General features: G+C 43.9%; 1 long non-coding RNA gene across 1 annotated transcript in view; it reads left to right on the top strand.

Annotated features, from left to right (window-relative positions):
* The first annotated feature begins 268 nt into the window (after window positions 1-268).
* The window catches only part of LOC137300386 (uncharacterized), a 36,336-nt gene continuing 19,698 nt past the window's right edge, over window positions 269-16,906 (top strand). The window contains exons 1-3 of the long non-coding RNA XR_010958063.1: window positions 269-467; window positions 1,627-1,804; window positions 4,109-4,180. This is a non-coding gene — a long non-coding RNA (uncharacterized lncRNA). The remainder of the gene's footprint in view (window positions 468-1,626; window positions 1,805-4,108; window positions 4,181-16,906) is intronic.

Genomic DNA, 16,906 nt, shown 5'->3' with positions numbered 1-16,906 from the left:
TTCTTTACTGTTGATGTTGAAGAATTATGGACTTTTTAATACCAGTTTTAAGGAAACTAAAAAGAAACCCTGGATTGCTGAAAAAGCAGAATTTGGTTAAAAGTTTTAACACCAAAGGATAGGACACAGTGTTGTTAACCTAACTGCTTAGAAGGCTAACTGTGACGATGTACTTTCGCGGAGATAAAGGACGAGGTTAAAGAAGACAGCTGCCCAGCTGGACCTTGAGAGACTGAGGGAATATTAGAAAACTGCTTTTGCATCAGAGAGAGAGGGAAGATGGAAAGTTTCTGAGAAGTTTGTTTTTGCCAGCAGCCAGGGTATAAAGAAGGACTGTTTAACCTTCTAAAAGAACAGAAAAGACTGCGGTCGGCAGGGAAGGAGTCCACCGTCCCGGAAGAAAGAAGACGTCAAGAGTGTACCCTCAAACAAAGACATGATCAACCCTTCGTTTTGGGTGTTTTAAGGTTGTATTATTGTTAACTGCTCATTGAATAATTGGTACAAGTAATAAAGTTTGTAGATTTTACCAATACATTGACTTATGTTTGTGGCTCATCTTCCCTCCGAGTTTGAACCTAAAATCTATAGACTACAACAGAAGCAATGTGGCAGTGAAAAGTTTAATGAGAACATTTTGTCAGGCACCGCCCTCATTCTCTGTAAAGCGTACTCTCAATGGCAGCCTTCCTTTCAACAGGCTTCTTCTTTATTCATAAATTCCCTCTGCCAATCAAAACTCCCCTTGGCGCATCCAAAGTTTGTCACTCATCATTGAACAATATTTTGTCTGTGTTAGTAAACTGCTACATTAAACTCAAATACAGTGGGACCAACACGGTGCTCATGACTTCACATATGACACTGTGTTGACAAAACAAAAATTGGTTTCGGAAATTTGCGCATTTCACATTAGCACTGATTGCTCCTCATTTGGAAGATTGTTCAAATTCCATGTTGAATTGCCATAGAGTCCCAAGAGTCACATGTCCCCGCACTTTGCAAAGAGTAACAGGCATTGACTCACTGTCTGCAATTAACAAGCTGAGTACTCATCAGGACTGTAAGACCTGGTAGGTTAAGCTTGTATGTTGTCAACAGCCATTCAAAATGACTAACTACAATTTTCAAGGTTAGGAGTTCTATCCCAATATGGTCTGTGGCAGTTTCCTGAAAACTACAGATACCCAAATTGAAAAGCAATTAACAGGACACATCAGTAAAGATTCTCCTCCCATTCGCGGATTTTTGGCGGGGTTTTCTAAGCAGGTGCTGCGCTATCGGAGGTGCCGTCTTTTGGATGAGACGTTAAACCGAGGCCCGGTCTGCCCTCTCAGGTGGACGCGAAAGATCCAATGGTACTATTTCGAAGATGAACAAGGGAGTTCCTTCTGGTGCCCTGCCCAATATTTATCTCTCAAAATTGCTGGAAAAAACAAACTATCTGGTTATTATTACACTGCTGTTTGTGGGATCTTGCTTTGCACAAATTGGCTGCCACGTTTCCAAACATTACAACTGAAATGAAGACCACACTGAAAAGTACCTCATTGGCTGTAAAGTGCTTTGGGATGTCCTGAGGTTATGAAAGGTTCTATATAAATGCAAGTCTTTCTTTCTTTATAGGGGATGTCTTTCAAGAAGAGCCCAGCCACTCTAATGGTTGTCTGGACACATCTAGATCAACAGCTGCTGCCACATCCTCACCAAGTCCGTCTGAACATCTTACCTGCACAAGCACCAACACAAGCATCTGTGAAGAGAGTAGACATTTTGGGAATAGACCCTTTGTCAAAACTGCAAGGTATTACCGATGAACAACATTTAAAAAGTAGAACAAGGGAAAGAGGCAGGGAAACACACACAAACATACACAAACACACACACCTTTTATCTGGATGGATTTTTTTTCTTGGTTCTGTCTTGCTGGTCACAGCACATGTGGTTTTAAAATTAAGGTTCACTTATAGCAAAATAGCACAGGCTTTTTCATCTTCATATTCAAGTCAATTCTCACCCTAAGGTCAGAGATACATTTGTAAACTGGAATTCTGTACTTGGTGGCCAGGTCCACTGTGTTCAATGCAGCTCCTAATTGGTATTAATTGGATTCCTCCTGCAGAATCCAGGTGGGACAAGGTACTTTGGCCACAGATAGGGTGAGATCATTCAATTCAAAGTATCCTGTCGATCTTTTTTTAAAGTTTTGCTTGTTTGACAGCAGTACTTGGATGGACAAACACAATTTTGAATACTGTGAATACCTGACCATCTAAATATAGTTATGAGAAATATAGTTTTGATGTCCTTTGTCTTCAAAGGAATATCTGCGTACATTTTAGCCGAATTGCAACCGGAGTGTGGTCGGTCTGAAGCAATTTGGGCTGTAAGCCTAATTGGAGGATTCCGTGAGATCGAATAGTTATACAAGAACTAAGAGACCATGTTTCAAGGGTCAGTCTTACATTGATGGTTAGCGTAGGTAATCTGTTTAGGTGGTTTCAAGGAGATTAGTAAAAGTCTGGAATTACTGTAAGTATACTCTTTGTACTGAGTACTGTTCATTTATACATTTTATGTTCAATTAAGTTTAGAACCCAATTAAGTTTAGAACCCAAACCACAGTCTGATAGCGTTAGTCTTCCGCCTATCGAAGTTGAGGAGACCACACAGTAGCACAGGACACATCAATTAAGCAGGAGTACACTGATTAAGGCTCCCTGTTCAACCCCTTGGGTCTCGTTACATTTACCTAGATATTGAGAAGGTAAAGGCACACTCTGGTCCGCAGGGGACACGAGGTCCACTTACAGGAGCGGCCAATACAACTCAACCCAAGGAGGATTGTGGAGTTCAAAACCCCTTTAACAAAAGATATTTGAAGGAAAGGGTTAACTGTACCCCTTTTAAACCAAAGACATTTGAAAACCTGCATACACAGTAATGTGGTAAACTGTATTCTCGCAAATCCTGTTTTTCCCTCACTGACGCTGATGGCATCGGAGAAGTCTGAGTTTCGGGATTGAAGACATTGTACTGCAGATAGATATCTAGATTATTAAATAAATAAGCTAGATGGATAATATTGAGTTTAAAGCATTGTCGGGCTTTTAAAACACATAGGCTTTTGGAAGCACAAGCTTTTCAACACAGCAGGGGATAATGGAAGAAAAGGCAACAAAGACTTCGGATCAGGAAAGCAATGACAGGTGTGAAAAAAGCACGGGCCTCTCATTCCTATCTGGTAATCTGTTCAAAAGAACTGGGATTTGTAAAACATCAAATAGTACTGCACCCAGCATATGGTCAAATGGTATAAGGAATGGATTTGAAGCCATTGAAGCAATCAAAATTGGAGATGCAAGGACCATTAAGAATGTCTGGGCATAGAAATATAAGGGGCCTTTTAGAACCCATTGTTCGAACACATGGGGCTCGATTTTCAAATGAAACTCCGGGTGCGTTGAGGGCAGGGGGGGGCAGTGAAAATCGGTAAAATCCAGAGCAGGTAAGAAACCCACCAACGTCCGCGTCTCACATAGACGCATCTGTGTCCGCGAGGGGTTCTCGAATCTGGAAGTCCCGCCGGCAATTAAAGCCGGTGAGACGATATTTAAAGAAGCAAACGTGCCTCGTTGAGGTACTTAAGATACTTTATTTGTTATATAGTAGATAGTTAAAATGATTTTCAACTTACCTGGGAGGCTTTCCCATGGCTTCTGATTCACGCCTGGTGAAACAGGCGTGAAGGGCCGGATCAGTCAAAAATAAACTAAATAAATTATGTAAAATAACATTTCACAAAGTTAAAAAAATTAAAAAACCTATCTTTCAAACGATCTCACCTGCACCTCCCTGCTCCAATGTCCGATGTCTCACCCCCTGATTCCTCCGATGTCTTACCCCCCCGTGTCTCCTGATGTCTCCCCCCGACAATGTCCGATGTCCCCCCCATCTTTGTGTCCCCCACATCTTTGTCCCCCCCTCAAGTCTTTGTCCCCCCCACCCCCCCGATCTTTGTCCCCCCTGATCTTTTGTGTCCCCCCCCCCACTCCCTGTTCCAGCATTGGATGACATCCCTCTCTTTCTCTCTCTCTTTCTCAACCAGGCTGGCTGCCGGGCACAAAGCCCTGAAACAAGATTAATGAGCATCAATTACCTCGCGATCGGGTGGGAAAAGGTAAGATTTTATTATCCGGGTTTGCCGCGTGCCCATTGACCCTCCCCCCGCCGCTGCCAACTTGCCACCATTTGAAAATCAAACCCATGGTCTTTTCTACATCAAAGGGTCTCCAGTCGCATGATCAAGGCCTAAACTGTCAATCATTGGGGTATGTTAATGATTGAGGCATAGCAACAGGGGGCGATTGGACAAAAAGAATGACCATCCCCCATTCTACGTCCTATTGGTAAAAAAACAACATAAAAAGAAAACTTTAAGAGAAGAACAGTCTCTTCTCTTCTTCACCACCCGGCAGTCACAAGGAACGCACACTGCAGTTGAACATCACGCAAGAAGAAGAGGACCTCGCGTTCTGAAGAACTGATCAACCATCAGGCCCGATGAGCAAAAGCCTTGGTTTAAAGTTGTATATGTATTAATGATTTGCCTAGTGTGTGTATGAATTGTTAAGTCATTACATAGTAACATTGCAAATTATTAAGTGTATAATGGGATTTTATACAGGAAAGTCATATGTGTGGTTTGATTTTGCTTCGTGAATGCTCATATGAATGATAACATCATTAATTAATTACTTTTGATTAATGAAACTACCGTGAGTGAGGGTGACTTTCTTTGCTTGACTATTTGTCCAGGGTCCAAGAATCACACAAAATAAGGAATTCCCTACAGGATGTCTCAAGTCAAACCCAAAAATGTAACATCATGCAATTTGAACGACACAGTTGTTCTCAAGCTTCTGCTATCGTGCACCTTGCGGGTACACATTCTGGGTGGACAAGAGTAGACAGACTCTTACTGAAACATGTCACTCCTGTCTTATTGTAAGAGATAGATCTTAATCTGTTATCTTGAACTCGGTCTCCTACCATGCGTTTCAGTGCAGGTTAAGGAGAAATTAAGTGAAATTAATGAACCTCTATTTTCATTACATCACTAAAATCATATACCCAGAATTCAGAGTGAGAGAAAGACATAACCAAGTAGGCTTAAAAATGGAAAGAAACTGATTCGCTAATGCAAGGGATCAATCATCAACATTATTTACTCTAATAAATAATCTTTGAGTGTTAAACATTTTTTCTAAAAGTTCCTAATAATGAGTGTGAAGGGTCAAAAAACATGTTTATAAAATACTATCAGTGAACTCAACCATTCAGTCAGATCAAAGTCCTGAATTGTAAAATATTACTGAAGGACTGATATGAATCTTAGTATTATATAAAGCTTTGACGAGCTATTAAACAGAGTTATTCACCAGTATCCTTCACCTTGATATACTGAAAGATTTACCAAAATAACAAAAAGAAAATTTAGAAAGGGTATTTGAGTAACAAATTTGACTTGAAGTGATGACCCTTCATCTGAGAGCCTACACAGAAGCTGCAGCAGAAAATTAGACCATGGGGGATCTTCACAGCGAGCTCGATCCTGTTGTCTCAAACACTTTCCAGCAGCTGTCACTAGATAGCAATCAGGGGTGAGAATTCTGGCTGATCTTTGTTTCCCCTGGCTAAAGGGGTCTTTGAAGTCAGTTGCAGTGCTCTCCTCACTACTGGGCTGAGACCAACTAACAGTAACAACTTGCATTTATATGGTGAATATTTAAAGAAATATTTCATAATTCTTCCATTGAGAAATAAAAAATCCACAGGAAAAGTGATCCATCCGTGGCTAACTAAAGAAGTTAAGGAGTGTTAGATTAAAAGAGGCTTATAACGTTGCCAAGAAGAGTGGTAAGCCTGAGGATTGGGAGAGTTTTAGATACCAGCAAAGGACGTCCAAAACATTGCTAAAGAGGGAGAAAATAGAATATGAGAGTAAACTAGCTTAAAATATAAAAACAGATCGTAAGAGCTTCTATGTAAAAAGGAAGAGAGTAGCGAAAGTAAACATGGGTCTCTTAGAGGCTGAGACAAGAGAAATTATGATGGGGAATAAGGAAATGGCAGAGACGTTAAACAAGTATTTTGTATCTGTCTTCACAGTAGAAGACACAAAAAACATACCGGAAATAATGGGGAACCAAGGGTCTAATGAGGAACTTAAAGTAATTAATATTAGTAAAGAAAAAGTGCTGTAGAAATTAATGAGACTAAAAGACGATAAATCCCCTGGACCCGATGGCCTACATCCTAGGATTCTAAAAGAGGTGGCTGCAGAGATAGTGGATGCATTGGTTGTGATCTTCCAAAATTCCCTAGATTCTAGAATGGTCACAGTGGATTGAAAGGTATCAAATGTAACCCCGCTATTCAAGAAAGGAGGGAGAGAGAAAACAGAGAACTACAGGCCAGTTAGCCTGGCATCAGTTGTCAGGAAAATGCTGGAATCTATTATTAAGGATGTGGAAACAGGGCACTTAGAAAATCATAATATGTTTGGACAGAGTCAACATGGTTTTATGAAAGGAAAATCGTGTTTGGCAAATTTATTAGAGTTTTTTGAGGATGTAACTAGCAGGGTAGATAGATGGGAACCAGTGGATGTAGTATATTTGGATTTTCAAAAGGCATTCGATAAGGTGCCATACGAGAGGTTGTTACACAAGATAAGGGCTCATGGCGTTGGGAGTAATATATTAGCATGGATAGAGGATTGGCTAACAAACAGAAAACAGAGATTAGGAATAAACGGGTCATTTTCAGGTTGGCAGGCTGTAACTAGTGGGGTGCCGCAAGGATCAGTGCTTGGGCCTCAGCTATTTACGATCTATATTAATGACTTAGATGAGGGGACTGAGACTGTTGTATCCAAGTTTGCTGATGATACAAAGTTAGGTAGGAAAGTGAGCTGTGAGGAGGACATAGAGTCTGGAAAGGGATATAGACAGGTTAAGTGAGTGGGCAAGAAGGTGGCAGATGGAGTATAATGTGGGGAAATGTGAAGTTATTTACTTTGGTAAGATGAATAGAAAAAAAGAATATTTTTTAAATGGTGAGAAACCATTAAATGTTGGTGTTCAGAGAGATTTGGGTGTCCTTGCATACGAAACACAGAAAGTTAACATGCAGGTACAGCAAGCAATTAGGAAGGCAAATAGTATCCTGGCCTTTATTGCAAGGGGGTTGGAGCTTTTTTTTATTTGTTCATGGGACGTGGGCGTCGCTGGCGAGGCCGGCATTTATTGCCCATCCCTTGAGAAGGTGGTGGTGAGCCGCCTTCTTGAACCACTGCAGTCCGTGTGGTGAAGGTTCTCCCACAGTGCTGTTAGGAAGGGAGTTCCAGGATTTTGACCCAGCGACGATGAAGGAACGGCGATATATTTCCAAGTCGGGTTGGTGTATGACTTGGAGGGGAACGTGCAGGTGGTGTTGTTCCCATGTGCCTGCTGCTCTTGTCCTTCTAGGTGGTAGAGGTCGCGGGTTTGGGAGGTGCTGTCGAAGAAGCCTTGGCGAGTTGCTGCAGTGCATCCTGTGGATGGTACACACTGCAGCCACTATGCGCCGGTGATGAAGGGAGTGAATGTTTAGGGTGGTGGAAGGGGTGCCAATCAAGCGTGCTACTTTGTCCTGGATGGTGTTGAGCTTCTTGAGTGTTGTTGGAGCTGCACTCATCCAGGCAAGTGGAGAGTATTCCATCACACTCCTGACATGTACCCTGTAGATGGTGGAAAGGCTTTGGGGAGTCAGAAGGCGAGTCACTCTCTGCAGAATACCCAGCCTCTGACCTGCTCTTGTAGCCACAGTATTTATGTGGCTGGCCCAGTTAAGTTTCTGGTCAATGGTGACCCCCAGGATGTTGATGGTGGGGCATTCGGCAATGGTAATGCCATTGAATGTCAAGGGGAGGTGGTTAGACTCTCTCTTGTTGGAGATGGTCATTGCCTGGCACTTATCTGGCGCGAATGTTACTTGCCACTTATCAGCCCAAGCCTGGATATTGTCGAGGTTTTGCTGCATGCGGGCTCGGACTGCTTCATTATTTGAGGGGTTGCAAATGGAACTGAACACTGTGCAATCATCAGCGAACATCCCCATTTCTGACCTTATGATGGAGGGAAGATCATTGATGAAGCAGCTGAAGATGTTTGGGCCTAGGACACTGCCCTGAGGAACTCCTGCAGCAATGTCCTTGGGCTGAGATGATTGGCCTCCAACAACCACTACCATCTTCCTTTGTGCTAGGTATGACTCCAGCCACTGGAGAGTTTTCCCCCTGATAGCTATTGACTTCAATTTTACTAGGGCTCCTTGGTGCCACACTCGGTCAAATGCTGCCTTGATGTCAAGGGCAGTCACTCTCACCTCACGTCTGGAATTCAGCTCTTTTGTCCATGTTTGGACCAAGGTTGTAATGAGATCTGGAGCCGAGTGGTCCTGGTGGAACCCAAACTGAGCATCGGTGAGCAAGTTATTGGTGAGTACAAGAGTAAGGAAGTTTTGCTGTAATTGTAGGGCTTTGGTGAGACCTCACCTGGAATACTGTGTACAGTTTTGATCTCCTTATCTAAGGAAGAATATACTTGCCTTAGAGTTGGTGCAACGAAGGTTTACTAACTTGATTCCTGGGATGAGAGGATTGTCCTATGAGGAGAGATTGAGTAGAATGGGCCTATACTCTCCGGAGTTTAGAAGAATGAGAGGTGATCTCATTGAAACATACAAGATTCTGAGAGGGTTTGACAGGGTAGATGCTAAGAGGTTGTTTCCCCTGGCTGAAGAGTCTAGAACTAGATGATGGGACATAGTCTTTATGGGAGCATAGTCTCAGGAAAAGGGGTCGGCCATTTAGGACTGAGATGATGAGAAATTTCTTCACTCAGAAGGTTGTGAATCTTTGGAATTCTCTACCCCAGAGGGCTGTGGATGCTCAGTCGTTGAGTATATGCAAGGCTGAGATTGATAGATTTTTGGACTCCAAGGGAATCAAGGGATATGGGGATCGGGTGGAAAAGTAGAGTTGAGGTCGAAGATCAGCCATTGACGAACCGGATTCTTTCCCCTCAGTCTGGTTCAGCAAGAACTGATTCGAGTACACCGTAAAGTTCAAACAACTTTAATAGCAGATCTTAGTCTGTAGCTTCAATTCAGATTCCTGAGAGAATCCGAACGATTCTAACAGAATAAGGAGAGACAAAGACAAAGACAAAAACTCATACCTTTATACAAATCCATAGAGGTTGGAACATCATTAACACAAGAGTCAACACCAATCATAAGCCGGGCACAGGCTGCCATGCGGGGTTACATTATTTCCGGCCAATCATAGACAATCCATGTGCTGACCATGTTGCTATTAGACATCAAAGGGGATACTTCCTCACCTTCCAACTTGGAATGTTCTTCCCTGTTCCTTCTATTCCTTATCTCCCAACCTGGAATGTCTTTCAACTTTGGCTAAGCTCGTTCCCTATATTGATCTGCCATAAACATGGAGACATTCAGACCAGTCCTTGACTCACATCAAAGACCTATCATTGATAAGACAATGCAGGCCTGCTGACTAAGCAAACATATGGCCCAGCAGGAGGGCCAGGCCACTTGTATCAATCTCAGTTACTAACTAATTAACCCTTTCTAACCATTTTGCATTCTGCTTCTTTGCCACATAGGCATTTTAATATTTTACTAAAAACTGACCACGTAGGGATTCTCATTCCCCCCCTTTTATCATTTAATGATAACCAACCCTTGTTCACTCATCAGTTCTGCCTAAGCAGAGTCTCATACACGAATCTGTTCCATTGCCGCCTTACAGCAGATTTTAACGCAAGCAACGATCAGGCCAAAAGTAAGTATTGCTACCATTAGAATAACTAATCCATGCATCAAGTACGATCCCCATGAGCCACTGAGGAGCCATTCTAACCAACCTTCTCCCAGGGTTTGGTGTAATTTTGTTACGGCTTTCTGTATATGCTCAGCCAGATTAGTTATATTTTCTGAGTTATCTGGTATGTAGGTGCAGCATTCTGATCCAATCAGTGCACAGGTTCCCCCTTTTGCGGCTAACAGGTAGTCTAAAGCCATGCGATTCTGCAAGACCATTGTCCGAATGGCTATCATTTCTGCATTTGTATCCTTCAGTGCCACTGCGGTGTCATTAGCTACTTCTTCTAATACCGAAGCCATCTGCCGAATTTCCTTAATTGTCCTGGCTACCCCATACCCAGGGAACAAAATAGCGAAATATCACTCCGTTTCTGTAATTTCCCTTTTAGACCTATATTGGTAATGATCCGCTAGGGAAGGCAAGTGATGAACATGGGGTACTACATATCCTAAATAACAGGACCCGATCCAGTTCTGAGGCAACCATGGGTATGCCTTATGGCCGCATATGAAATACGTACCATTATATGCAGTTAAATTTCCCTTTTTAGCCATATATATAAGAGGCTGAGAGTCAAGGTGATTCCACAACAACCCACTGGTTTTATTAAGCGTTGGGGCCCATTGGCCCTGGAACATGCCCTGGGTAGTCAGGTTGACTATGGGCGGTAGCCAATAGTGGGTGGTGCTGCAATCACTATGTCCCATAAAAGGGCCATTATTTGGGGCATTCTTATTCCAACATATCGTCCCGTTTGGTCTAGACGTATTGGTCAAGAGCAAGAACGGGGGCTTATGGGCTTGATTGTAATTAGGCTGGTACCATCCTCTAAACTCATTAAGACTATACCCCGCTGATGCCCATTCTATTGTTTCCGGGGTTCCTATCGCATTTCCCGAATTGTTTCGTCTAATGACCCATTCCGCAGATTCATGGGACATAAAGGGAATCGGCTTTAAAGGGATACCTCCCTTGGAATGGATAGGAATGTGAGAACACACCCAACAGCTAGAGATACCCTGCCGTTTGGCATACACATAACTCATGTACAGGAAGGTGTTAACGTGCAGTTCGAGCTTTTGGAGTTGGAGATCTCTCTTTCGTCTCTGTAGCAGAGAACCCCCTAATCTTGGATAGTTAAAAATCTCTATGGGGGCTAACCCATTACGCTTTCTCCCTTGGTTAAATCTCAGGTACCGATCGTACCTCTGTGTATCTCTCTCTTGTTCACACAACTCAGAGGTCTTTTCCCCTTCACGCTTACAAACATAATCATATTTGCACTCAGTCCAATAACAAGGTATTCCTCCATGCGATATTCCAAACTCTATCGAGCGGTGGGGCTGCCTCAGGAGCCCGGCACATCCATCTATCCGGGTGATGTTCCACCTTCCGAATCCGTCTGGGTCATTATCGTTGCATCGAAGTACGTCTCCTTTGCATAGGTGGTGTATGCACTTAGGCTGGTCCCGTCGACATGTTCTCTCTTTGGTTACTCCCAGGGTCAGCAAGAGTTCAAGGCAGAAGATCCAAGGGAAGACTTTCATAACTGGTCACGATACCTATATAGGGAAGATTTCTTAGAAGAAAAGAAAAGTGATAGTTTTACAGTGGTGGAGGTGAACCCAAGCACTCTTCCCCTCTACCTTCACAGCGGTAGGGGTGGTGAGTAGAACCTGATAGGGTCCCTCCCAACGAGGTTCCAGTCCTTTCCTTGCCCAATTCCTGATTAACACGTACGTTCCCGGTTCAATTTTAGATGGACTGGCGATAGGAGGAAGTTCGATGTAGGCAGCTCGTACCCGAGAGTGGAGGCTTCTCAATGCCTTAGTTAATGACAAAATATAGTTAGTCATTTCTGTCGTCATGTGGTGAAAGTGGACAGTTTTCGGAACGTTTTGATTCCACGGGGTCTTGAGGGGTCTCCCGTATATAATTTCAGCAGGACTTAACCGTGCTACCCCAGCCGGAGTAGTACGTATCTGAAATAAGGCTATAGGAAGAAGTTTAAGCCAAGTAGTACCAGTCTCTGCCTGCAGTTTAGCCAGTTTATTTTTCAAAGTCTGATTAGCTCGTTCGACCAACCCAGCGGCCTGTGGCCTGTAGGCACAGTGTAACTGTTGTTTAATGCCCATTTGGGTGCAGAATTCCTTGTTCACCTGACCCACAAAATGAGGGCCGTTATCTGAACTCAATTGATTTGGGATTCCGTATCTAGGGATGATCTCTTTCATCAGAACTTTTACAACAGTGGAGGCTTTGTTATCTGTTGTCGGATAGGCCTCTATCCATTTACTAAATACATCAACAATAACTAGGACATATTTATAACCCTGACATCTTTCCAACTCAATGTAGTCCATCTGGAGGGTCTCAAAGGGACCTTCCGGCAAAGGGGTCTTTCCCCATTCGCAAGGCACTCCCTTCCCAGGGTTGTATTGTTGACAAATGAGACAGCGACTGCTGATGCTCTGAGCTAGGGCTTGCAACCTAGGATGCCACCAAGTGGCCAGCAGCGTACCACTAACAGCTTTGGCACCACAATGAGTTGCAAAGTGTACACATTCAATAACCCACACTGCTAATTTATCTGACATACAGGTCTGCCCCACAGGGGTAACCCATAATTTAGATACACAGTCATAAGTACAACCAAGTTGTTTCCACAATTGTTTATCACAGTCAGGAGCATCCTCCTGTAATTTAATGACGTCTTGGATGGTTGGCATTGGCTTTTCAGAGGGAGACTTGCTCTGTTTTGAGCTTTTAGTCTGACTCATCATTCTAGGGACAACCACCCTCTGTGTCTGGGACACTTCCTTAGCTTCCTGATCAGCATATCTATTCCCTATATCTACTGGGGTCTGTCCTGTCGTGTGGGCGGGGCATTTTATAACCGAGATCTGTCTTGGTAGCATAAGGGCTTGTAACAAATCTGAAACTAACTTCTGATGGGAAATCTGCGTACCCACAGAAGTCAGAAACCCTCTGTTTTTCCATAACTGTCCAAAGTCGTGAACTACCCCGAAAGCATATCTCGAATCTGTATAGACATTAACCCTTTGGTCTTTCCCGAGGACACAAGCTCTTATCAATGCAAACAGCTCCGCTTGCTGGGCAGAATATGGAAACTCAAAAGCAGCAGATTCGACAGTTTTACCGTCCTGGTCCACTATTGCATATCCAGAAAGTTTCTCTCCAAAGGAACCAATAGAGGCACTCCCATCCACGTACATAGTTATGTCCGGATCTTTTATTGGGACATCAGATAGATCATCTCTGACAGAAGTGTCTTCCTTAATTAAAGATAAACAATCATGTCCTGGATCAGTCTGTTCCATGGGTGGTTCTGTGAGAAAACATGCTGGGTTGATAGTAGTACAATGTTTAAATCGCAGTCTAGGATTATTAAGCAGATATATCTCATACTTATTCTGTCGAGCCATGGTAAGATGTTGAGTCTGCAGCTGTCCTAATAATGCAGTTACCGAGTGTGAACTGTATACAGTAATGTCCTGTTGTAAAGTCAGATTAGCCGCCGACTGTAGGCTATTGTAAATGGCCGTTAAAATCTGAGTACAAACTGGATGTCCTAGTGCTACTGGATCTAACTTCGAAGAGTAGTACGCCACCGGTCTATGCTTGTCGCCATGTTTTTGAGTCAAAACAGCAGTCGAGCAATCAGCGAGGATAGTACAGTACAACTGAAATGGTCTGTCATACAAGGGTCTCCCCAATGCGGGTGCTTGTGACAAAGCTTCCTTTAATCTCTCAAATGCTCCCAAGGCATCAGAATCTAGTTGAAATTCACCCTCTATGCTGGTGTATGGCGTTAATAATTTAGTGTCCAAAGCAATGTTAGGGATCCACTGTCTGCAATAGTTTACCATTCCCATCCACTGCCGTACCTCCTTTGCAGTGCGAGGCACAGGGAATTGACAGATTGGTTCAATCCTGCTTCTTTCTAGGCTCCGCTCAGTTGCTGAGAGCATAACTCCAAGAAACTTAACCCTCTGTTGGCCCACCAGTACTTTCGACTGGGATACTATGTACCCTAGCGAGGATAAGTGATTTAGCAATTGGGAAGTGTCTTTTCGGTTACTCTGCTCATCAGGGCTGGCTATCAACAGATCATCCACATACTGGACTAGCGCAGACCCTTGTTTCAAAGTCAAGGTCTGTAATTGTTCCTGTAAGCATCTAGAAAATAATGTTGGGGAGTTAACAAAGCCTTGTGGCAGTCGGGTCCAAGTATATTGCTGTCCCTTGTAAGTGAAGGCAAAAAGGTACTGACTTGATGGGTCTAGCGGTAAGGCGAAAAAGGCGTGTTGAAGATCGACTACTGCAAAGACTTTGGCTGTTGCAGGAACTTGAGCCAGAATATGAGCTGGATTGGGCACTAGCGCGTGGAGTGGCCGTACAATGGCATTGATTGATCGCAAATCCTGTACTAATCTGTACTGGTCTGGCTTGCCTGGCTTTGGAACTGCCAGTATCGGCGTGTTACACGGGGACTGACATTTAATCAAAATCCCTTGTTTTAACAACCCAGCGATCAATTTGTCAATGCTTGGTATCGCCTGTTGCTTTAGTGGATATTGTCGAATAGAGGGTAATACAACATTTTCCTGCAGGGCAATATGAATAGGAATCATTTTAACGCATCCTACCTGTGTGGGATCCTCCGCCCACACTTGCGGATTAACATATTCTGGTTTTTCATTGCCCACATGGTGGCGCAATTGTGCCCTGTTAACCCTTGGTGTCTGGTAAAACAGAATAGTCCGGCCGCATGACAGGGTCTGTTTCTGTCGATTATTTGAATCAGCTTGTTCGACTGTCTGTTTTATCATGGGTCCTAAATCTTTCGCATGGTACGGGTAATTCACCTCCCAGGTGATATGTGGGGCTCCCTTTATTTCAAAGGGTCCTGGGTCCCATCCTATTGTTTTTGCAGCACCCCGAGGGATGTAACCTGTAACAGGTGCTTCCTTCCACAACTCTGAGGGGATCTCAACATACTCTGCTCTCCCTTCTGGTCCTGTAACCATAGCCCGGCGAATAACCTCCCATTCCGTTCCTATATAGCTTCGGTAAAAGTCCTCCAATTCCTTATTTCTCCCACTCATATCGTAGGCCAAGGTTACATGAAGGGAACCCTCATCTTCGAAGTCTAGAGACCACCATTGTGGGGTGATGGAAACATAACACTGCATTTTGGGAGCCCATGGTTTCACAATCAGTCCTTCGTCCCCGCATTCAATGCTCAGGCGGAATGCACATAGCAAGTCTCTAGCCATGAGGTTACAGTCTAGTCCACTTGTAATTACAAATTGGTGTTTCACTGACTCATTTCCAAATTGTACTTCCACTGGTTCAGATATCGGGTATTGGCTCACTTGTCCCTGAAAACCAGACAGACTCTGTTTTTCCCCGGACTCAGGGACATTGAGCTCCGATCGGACAGATGACATGGTTGCTCCGGTGTCTACCAAGAATGTATGTGGGTTTCCTTTAATCATCAGTGACAAAACGGGCTCCTGCTCTGACTGGATCCCGTTTACCACAAGGTTAGCTAGTCAATACTGGGGGAACGGATTGTTTTGGGAAAAGTCCGTATATCTTCCTCGTCCTCGATTCCCTTGCCAACCTCCTCTTCGCTGCCCTTGCATATGGCCCCCTCTTCCCTGTCTACGGGAGGGACATTCCTTGCTCCAGTGGCCTAGCTGACCACAATTGAAACAGGCATCTGACCCTGTTTGTCTCCCTCCTCCTCTTTTCCCTTCAAAATTACGTCTCGGAGGAACGTAGGGTGGGCCATAGTTAGGGGCGGTTGGTCCGTTAGGGTGTGTATCGTACCCATACCCTTCTCCATTAACCCATCCTGGAACACAATACTGAGGCTCCATCTGATATCCTGTTCTGTCTGAGGTGCGTTTCGGCCCTTCCTTTTTCACCACATACTCAGTTTTAACTCTAACTTGGGCCTGACCTTCCTGGTGCTTATTATCCATCCAGTAGTATTTTACTGCCCTATTCATCTGGCTGGAAGTATTCTCTGACCAGTCCATATTATTAGTCCTAATTGCTTGAGAAACCGGAATCGGTAGGCAGTTCAGTAGCATAGCGCAGTACTGTGGTGAGTCTCTTCCCTCACGGTACGCTGTGTCTCCTGATTGATTCCGGTATACTTCCGAGAATCTTTCCAAATATTCATCTGCTCCTTCTCCCTTTTTAGGCCTGGTGTCTAAGATCTTAGTTATGTCAATTGGTTTTTGTAGAGTAGCACTAAGGGCACCCAAAAGACGCTCCTGGCGCTCAACATCATTGTTTGGTATCTGTGCTACCAATGCGACATGAGTCCGGACATTCAATTGGTCCAGGAATTTGGTATGTTCAGCATGGGTTAAAACTTGCTGTATTAGCGACCATAAGTCCCTTGATTCTGCATTATAGACAGAAACGGTAGTCTTAAGGAATTCTATAAATGCGGTAGGTGACTTTCTCCTATCCGGCACCCCAGATAGAATGGCCATTATCTCGTTAGGTTTCCATGGACAGTACACATCTATCGTTCGGGAGTTGCCGGCTACTCCAACATTGGCTGGGTTTGGGTCAAAAGTAGGATTAGGCATCGGCCTCATTGGTAACTGACGAGGGGTCGGCTCATCCCTAGCTAGTGTCTCAGTAGTACGTTCTAAGTTTAGTGATGGCAAGTCGTCTCCTGACTCTTCAGTTTCTGCGTCTCTAAGTCCCTGACTGTCCAATCTCTGATCTCTCTGCTGACTTAAACTAAGTGGGCTGACTGAGAATTTAAATGTTGGAGCCAATAATTCCCTAGTTTTACTTCTAGTACGGGAAGCAACCGGGGAGACAGTTTGAGGCATTATCACAGGGGTCTGAACAGTCTGTACCGTAGGCCCTGAAGAATAGATATTACTGTACTCA

This window comes from Heptranchias perlo, chromosome 31 (assembly GCF_035084215.1).
Source record: "Heptranchias perlo isolate sHepPer1 chromosome 31, sHepPer1.hap1, whole genome shotgun sequence".
Taxonomy (NCBI): Eukaryota; Metazoa; Chordata; class Chondrichthyes; order Hexanchiformes; family Hexanchidae; genus Heptranchias; species Heptranchias perlo.
The sequence above is the reverse complement of the archived record's forward strand: the minus strand, read 5'-3'. Positions and strand labels throughout refer to the sequence as shown.